Source organism: Asparagus officinalis, chromosome 10, assembly GCF_001876935.1.
Source record: "Asparagus officinalis chromosome 10, Aspof.V1, whole genome shotgun sequence".
Classification (NCBI taxonomy): domain Eukaryota; kingdom Viridiplantae; phylum Streptophyta; class Magnoliopsida; order Asparagales; family Asparagaceae; genus Asparagus; species Asparagus officinalis.
The window spans coordinates 6,813,362-6,822,192 of record NC_033803.1 but is presented as its reverse complement, the minus strand read 5'-3'; positions in this window follow the sequence as shown (position 1 = coordinate 6,822,192).

Sequence of the window (8,831 nt, the reverse complement as noted above, 5' to 3'; positions counted from 1 at the left end):
TTGGCTATTGCTTGTAGGTTCCCTCAAAATTCGGTCTTAGAGCTGATGAGAGGAAGAGTGTATATTTCACTTTGATGAAATATATCACTTTCGATTCTTGTTTCCTTTGAGAAATAAGAATTTCATTATCTATTCTCGTTTCCTTTGAGAAACAAGAATATAGAGGTTGACTTGTGCTTTTGTGACAACAAAAGCCAGGGCTTTCTCTCAGGTGATAACGCTTCCGCGACGGTGGGCGTGACTGCGCCTAACATATAGCATTTGCATACCACCAGTGGGGTGCACCGGTGGATAGGCAGGAAATTCCCTGCTGAATACCCGAGTTTGAAGCCCCGTTTAAGCACTCAACTCTTTCCATTCAAAAAGATAAAAACTAAAAATAATATTTAACTTTCTACTCTTTATCTCCTATCATCAACTCATTAAATCTATCTTTAGTACTAGCTATCCGGTTGATGCCTTGAGTTTCCTTCTCGTACCTCCATCAATCTTGTAAGTATATTACCGCATGTACGGTAAATGAATCGATCTAGTGATGCTCTGTGGTTGTCAATCAACCATCCGGATTCCGAATTTGCAATAGAAACATGAACTGTTAGTAAATCACGAGCCATGATGGAAACCCCTCTATTTATATAGGGAGCCCCCTACTCAAATGACTAAAATATCCTTAAATTTTTGCATTTTTGACAATTTTAGGGTATTTTGGTCATTTGACCAAAATGTAGCCGTTTTGGCTATTTTGGTCTGCCTCAAATCGAGCCGGGTCTGGGACGCCCCATCCTAATGGCTAGTTTTCTAGACCTTGGACAGAGCCAGGCCGACCTTTGGATCCTTGCCTAGTCCCAACGGTTACTTAGGGACCAATTCAGTCTCCCAAACTCAGTCCAAGTCCGGGCCAACCCGAACACGGACCGAGTTTCTCTGCCTAGACCTCCAAAAACTAGCTCAGGCTTCGACAAAACAACCCAGAACTGAGCCTGAAGCCAGGGCGGGTGAGGCCATCTAGGCTTTTTTCGTGCCTGGGTCAGGTTTTGGCCTGGCCGGGCCAGGCCGGACATCTGGCACTATTTGGGCCAAAGCCCAAATGGACAACCCTATCTTCATCGCCCTCTGCCTCTCTCTTATCTGCCTCAACATTGTAGGGTTGAAAAAGGTTGATTGATTTCTTTAATTTGAAGAATTAAGATTTGATCGCTTAGTACACATCTATTACAATCACTCGCTCTCAATTATAGAGGAAGAGAAGCTTTGATTCGACTTCTCTTTAATTTAATGTGGGTTCTTGGTGGTGAAAGGACGCTTCCCTCGATGCTCATGCCGAGATTGCTTCCCGTTGACGATCAGAACAAAATTGCTGAAGAGCTTGGATCGGTGCAATAGATCTCTGAATGCTCTTGTGCGCGTAGTTTGATCTCCAAAAATTCCCAAAAGTCCAAGTCTCTAGTCTAAGTCTCCGTCGCCCCCTAATAGCTGCTCGAGGCTATTTATAGGAGTTTAGCACGTAACTGACGTGCTGAAATCATGGGAAGATGGGCATAACTGATGCGGTTGTGGGCGTAACCGACGTCTACCACTTAGCCCACATGGCTGTCATAGTCTTCGGGACCGTTACAGCCCAATTTGAAGTGAGTGACGAGCTTCATTATACTGGTGAACCTCGTCTTTGATGTCGATCATCGCTGTGTTGGTGAGCTTTGACTTTGATGTCGAGCTTCGTTGCTGTGACGTCCCTGTGCCGACTCGAAAGGCAGTGATGATTGATTCGAAGTCCAAGACGAGACGACCCTTATGTGTCGACTTGAGAGTCAGTGATAGCCGACTCGAAGTCCGAGACAAGACCCAAGATGAGACCCCTTCGTGTCGACTCGAGAGGCAGTGATATTCGACTCGAAGTCCGAGATGAGATCCAAGACGAGATCCGAGACGAGATCCGAGACGAGATCTCATTCATGTTGACTCGAAAGGCGTTGGTAGTCGTCTCGAAGATCCGAGAGACCCGAGATGAGACCCCTTCATGTCGACTCGAGAGGGGGTGATAGTCGACTCGAAGATCCGAGACGAGACCCGAGACGAGATCTCCTTCGTGTTGACTCGAAAGGCGTTCGTAGTCGACTCGAAGATCTAAGACGAGACCCAGGATGAGACGACAGTTCGAAGTCGAGACGAGATCAATGTCGGCTCGAGAGGCGGTCTGAGTCGAGATCGAGATGAGATGATGGTTCAAAGTCGAGACTAGATTAATGTTGACCAGATGAGACAATAATTCATATGTCGACTCGAATGGCGAACTGAGACGACACCCCATGTGTCGACTCAAAGGCCGATAGAAGTTGACATCTCAAAGTCCGAGATGAGACCTGAGACAAGACGATCCCCTGTGCTGACTCGAAAGGTGGTGTTAATCGGCTTCATTACCTTGTCGAGTCGGAGCCTCGTTGTCTTGTCGAGCCTCGCCTTTCTACGAGTTCGAATCTAGATTTCAACTAAACTTCGACGTTCATCTTGGCTAACGAGGTTCATCAATAATGGCAACAGCGAACTTCATCTTCAATGACGAACTTCGTTTTGGAAGAATTTCGTCTTCAATAACGAACTTCGTCTCTGGGTGAACTTCGTCTTCAATGATGACCTTTATCTTCTAAGGGGTGAAGCATTGTTTGACGAGGTTCATCTGCAAATAGACTTCGTCTCTTGGATGAGCTTCTTCTTCTAGAGGACTTTCATCTCTAGGCAAACTTCGTTTTCAGTAACGAACTTCGACTCTATTAATGGGCTTTGTTGGTTGAGATGAGGTTCATCATGATGACGAGCCTCGTCCTGCTTGTAGTGAGGTTCAACCTTGCTTTATTCCTTGGTATTTTTAGTGCCTATAAGACCCCCTTCAAAGTTTTCAGACACAAATTAGGTTGTATGGGGTCTGAAATACTTTGAACCTTCTCGACTATGACGAGCTTGGTTGCTTTAGGATGAGGTTCGGCTATTTTTTGAGTCTCGTCATTCTGTGCGAACTTCGTCAAACCAATGTGGAACTAACAATTCGGACTTAGGATTTTTAGCAAACCCTCAGCTATCAACGGACTTGATGTGTCTTTACCAACTGCCGTTTGAGTTGGACTAGCCATGCTTTTACCCTTCGCATAATAAGTTGTCGAGGAGTTTCTCTTAAGCTTAATGCTAAGATTTTTCCTCTATCCTTAGCCATTCAAGGCGTTGGATTAAGTGTTCGAGCATGATTATAATAGTTAAGTTGTAATCAAGTTTGGTTGAGCTGTTCAGTATAACAGCTCAACCTGGTATTTTAAAAGTGAGGCTTATCACATGGTAGGCCTACTGAGAAAATATGGTATCGTTGATGAATAGCGACTCATCGCATGGTAAGTCACTATTTAGAAACAAAGGGGAAGATAGGGGCTCATCGCTTGGTAGGCCACTATCAACGAACAACATCATTTGTAGGAATGACGGTGCGGAGGTAATCAAGTCGTTTAATGACGTGAACATATAACAATTGTGATTAGAATAGCGGCACATCACATGGTAGGCTACTATTTTTTATCATTCTAAGGAGATATAATGTTCAGCAAAGATCAGATAGCGAATCATCGTATGATAGATCACTATCCTGATCGAAAGCCAAGTAGGTGCTCATCGCATGGTAGGACACTACTTGGCGAGGGAAATCAAGTCGTTCAATGACATGGGAGTATAACGACTGTGATTAGAATAGTGACACATCGCGTGGTATGTCACTATTTTCGATCATTCTAAGGAAATAGAATGTTCAAAAAAGATCAGATAGTGAATCATCGCATAGTAGATCACTATCTTGATCGAGTGACAAGTAGGAGCTCATCAGATGGTAGATCACTACTTGACAAAGTATTATCAACGGGGGTTAAGAATTAACTATCAGAGGTAATCATTAATGTGATAGTTTGTGGACATGTCATCCTATTGAAGAGGATTGGTGGGAGATTGTAGATGGAAGTGACTATCAGAGGTAATCATTAATGTGATAGTATTTTGTGGACCCATCATCCTATTGGAGAGGATTAGTGGATGAATTTGTGGAAAGTGACTATCAGAGGTAATCATTAACGTGCTAGTATTTTGTTGACTCATCATCCTATTGGAGAGGATTAGTGGGTGAATTTGTGGGAAGGGATCAGATGCTCATGTCTGACTTCGAACTTCCCTTTGGAGCTGATTGATGACGAGCTTCAACTCATCATGGCTCCGTCAGATAGAAGAATAGAGGCATTACATGATTTTGCAGAGAAACCGAGACTACCCCTACTCCAGCGATAATCATGATTGAAGGGTAAAGACACCTGCTGTTTGCGTCAAAAGTTGGTTTTGTCATGGAATTCATTATATCTTCAGTTGATTACAATAAATTCAAAAAGAGATAACCTTTTTATAAGACTTCTTTTACACAACAAAATAAAAATTACAACTCTTGGGAAACAAACACAGGATCGTTGTTTGGATCACTGCTTGTGTGAGATCTTTGCCTGTGTCGGGAGCGCTTTGACTCGTGGACCACCAAATCACAGATTCTGATTGAACCGTGAGGGGTTTAATGATTCTTCCTTCGTTTATCGAAGTAAGAATTTGAAGCAAATATATTATCGATGTAAGATGTTCACTCTTCTAAAGATCAAGTCTGAGCTTAGATCTCTAGGAATCGCCAGAAGCTTCTTGAGGATATTTGTGAAGAAGGAAGACTCTCTCTTGTTCTAATTCACCCAAAACTCAAGGCCCTCTGCTCTAATCTGCTCTGGAAAATGCTCCGCCTCTGTCAATGATGGCCATAGGGGAGTATTTATAGCCTCCTTGGACGATAACTGAAGAAATAACCGATCAACAACTGCCTCTTTAGGCGCGGCAGTTGATGCTGTCGCGGCTAAAGGGCGCGGCAGTCGACACTGCCGCGGCTAAAGGGCGCGGCAGTCAACACTGCCGCGGCTAAAGGGGCAGTTACACCCACGTTCATTCGTGTTTGAAACCGTTCTCCCACGATCTTTAACCATTTTTTTCGTGGTTTAACTGCTCGTCTACGTCAGCACACGTTCTATCTCTAATATGCCGCCACGTGGACTTCAAATAATCATCGAATAAGTGTATTGTAACTACCGCAGCACCCCCTATAATAGCCATGGCACCATGAGTTGTCGCGCCTAAGCCGCGGCACTATGGGCTGTCGCGCCTTAGCCGCGGCACTATGAGCTGCCGCGCCTTAGCCGCGGCACCATGTACTGTCGCGCCCACACGCTATAGTTTGCATTGTTCTGTGAATTCACATTGTTTTGTTTTGATTCATAGATCCTTTTGCTTCCTTTGGGCTTGTATGATCTCCCATGACTTAGATACTGATGTTTATCACCTTCTCTTTGTCTTGAGTGGTATTTGGATGTCTGTAAGCATTTTTTGACGCCTACACCTGCATCCAATTAAGCTTGGATCTTATCATTCAGGATGTAGCATTTAGAGGTGGGATGATGAACCATCATGTGGTACGCACAGTAGTTAGGATCATTTGTTCTTGACATTTCCTCAGGTCATATTGATTCTGGGAGCTTGATCTTCTTTGCCATAATCAAGAACTTGAGGATTGGTATGACCTGCTCATCATTGAAGTCGTACTTCTGCTGGAAGCAGCTATCTGAAGATTTGCCCTTCTGCTTCGAAAAAGATTTAGGGGAGGAAGTGGTTTCCACTGCAAAAGTCTCCTTCCCTTTTGATTGTTTCTGAGGGGTGAAGTCTCTATGGTTACGCCCTCTTCGACATTCACATGGCTTCTCAGCATCTAGCCTTTTGAACATGTTTTCAACCTGTTCACCTTGGCGAACAAGCTCTTTCCAAGTTCGAGTCTACTCCGCTCTAATCTTAGATAAAATATGGATCAAGAGATTATTGCGACACATCTCGATCAATATACTTTCAGAGACTTGATCACAGCAATACAGTGACCGATTTCTAAATCTCTTGACAAAGTTGCTGACAGACTCTTTCTTCTTCCGCTTTTTAGCTGGCAGGATGGCCATAAATATTTCTATGTCATCGTCAAAGAATCTGACCATAAAGAGCCTTTTCATGTCAGCCCAAGATTTGATGGAGCCTGGTTCCAGCTTGCGAAACCATTGAAAAGCGACTCCTTTGAGGGTGCTTATGAACAGTCGAATCATAATGGGATCTTTCCCCACTATGTGTCTAGTTTACGCCTGGAAGTAGTAAATGTGCTGCGAAGGGGAGCTTTTGTCATCGAATTGCACCAGATTCAGTGGCTTGAACTTCGGAGGATAAGGGACATCGTCCTATCCAATAGGATAGGGCCTAGTCACCCCCATCTCCTTGAAGTTTCCTTGAAGTTTTAGTGCATCAAGTTGCTTATGGAAGTCGTCTAACTTATGGTCCGCTCTTTTGTGCGAGGGTTGGATTCAGCTTCAGACGATTCAGAATAGACTTGATGAATTTTTTTCCTCTTCGTCTTCAATGCTGGCATCGTCGTGGTGTCGACGTTTAGCCCTTCAGCTTTGGACGAAGGTCATCTATGTCTTGATTTGGAGCTTTCACCAGTAACTTTCTTCTTAAGCTTCTCTATCATTGCTTCTATACGCCTGATAGACTCTTGTTGTTGGAGGATAGTTGCTTGTTGTTCTTCCAGATTCTTTGCCATCTGTCACGCCCTGCTTCCCAAAATACCGGGAATCAGAACGTGAATAAGCCCGCGACGTATTAGACTGAGGAGAAATAAGTACTAGACACTTTCTACTCAATCTAATACGCTAAGCGTCAAGAAATAACAATGCGAAGTCACAGGTCCCCGATCACAATTAGCAAGAATATAATGAATAACTCAGAATGGAAAAGAGACATATCACAAATAGAATATCATTCGAGACACAGAGTTTGGGTCAAACATACCCTTATACAAAACAGTCTAAATAAGTACTAAAGGAATATGAAAATACATCGTTCAACAAAAAATAAGGAAAGTACTAAAAAAATAAACTAAGGACCATCAAATAACTAAGGAAATAGCTAAGCTTCAACTTGTTCTTCTGCTTCGTCTGTAAGACACTCCGGCTGAGAATCCTCTGGCTCCTGTATAATTCCGAACTGAGGCTGTCCGTCTCCTCAATCTGACGTACACTAGAGAAAATAGGTGTACGTCAGCGTGCATGGCACACGGCAAGATCCCACATGGAGGAATGAAACGATCGAATGACGAAGGCAAAAACAGTAATAATAATAATAAAAGCATGCTACTGGAATACTAATAATCTAAATGCAATCTATCACTAGAATGTAATAATTAGAAGAATATAAGAAAATCAACCAAGTAACAAGTCGATCATGCAGCTAGCGATCAGAATAATCATCCAAGTAACAATGTCATACAACTAGATGAAATTAATACTTAAAAATCCACAACAAGGGACGTAGTACGTCGAGCGAAATAATCCAAACAAGAAAACTCTCATGTATATACCATATGTCTCAAATTATAGATAATTAAATATTAATCCCGATCTATGTATGAAAAGAAATATAACTGGCCTACATCTCACAAGGATTCATACTCACCTTAAGTAACAAGGTCATGTAGCTAGCCATTCTATACAGGTCACTGGTCCATATCTCACACAGAGTCAACATTCATATCATCGGATAACTAACTGTTCACAAATCCTCTACGTGCATCCAATGATGCTACATGAATTCGGTCAGAGGACTATACGCAATCCGTTTTCAGCCTGGTCCGGACTCAAGCTAAACTCGGGTGAATATCAAATTCACAGACCAAATTAAGTAGCAACACCGATCTACTTTGATCTAACAAACCAACCCCAGTGGCGACACCGATCCACTGGTGCGAGCCTGGAAGATATATCAATAGTCTTATCCGATTACATGAACCAAGACTTCCCCATCCCAACACTTCTCGCTTTTCTAAGCCAACAATCATAACCTAAACTAGATCTCTGGTCCACCTCCTAAATTTAATCAACGCACACACACATGTCACTAAGTCTTGTTCATGACGCACAAGACCACTAAGTCATGAATTACTAAGGGTTCTCAAACATAATAAGAAATAATAAATGAAACAACCAATCATGTACAACGGTGTCATAGCATACCACGTAATTAATATAAGAATCATGGAATCGGTGATTGTTTTGCACATAAAATATCGCGGTCAACAACCATCCATCTCATAAACTAAATTAATTCAAAATAAACAATTCTTTTGCAAAATAAATTTCTTTAAAATTATCTCTCACCATAATTATTCTAAAATAATCTCTTAAAATAATAAATTTATAAATTCAAAATAATCTTTTTACAAGATAAATTCTCATTAATTCAAAATAGTCTATTTTCCTAAAATAAATGCTTTTAAAAATATTTATCATTCTAAAATGATTTCCTTCCACAAAATAAATTCTAAAAAATATTATAATTATTCTAAAATAATCTCGTTGTTAAAATAAATTCTTTAATCTATTATAATTATTCTAAAAAATACTATTTATCACATAATTACGATTTATTTAATCACAAATTAACATAAACAGATAATTCATAATTTCATCAACAAGCCCACGTAGATAATTATTAATAGATATAAAATTGCAAATAATTCATAATAAATACAAAAATTTAGATCTGAGCAAGTGGGATCTTGCCTCGAGGAATTGTGGGAGTCAGAGTGTTGTAAAAGTGACGCTGACGAAGAAGGAGGCTGGAAAGGAGCTCGCGGCAGCACAACTGAAGAAGGCGTTGCTGCAAAGAGTGACGACAGGAAGCTGAAAACGGCA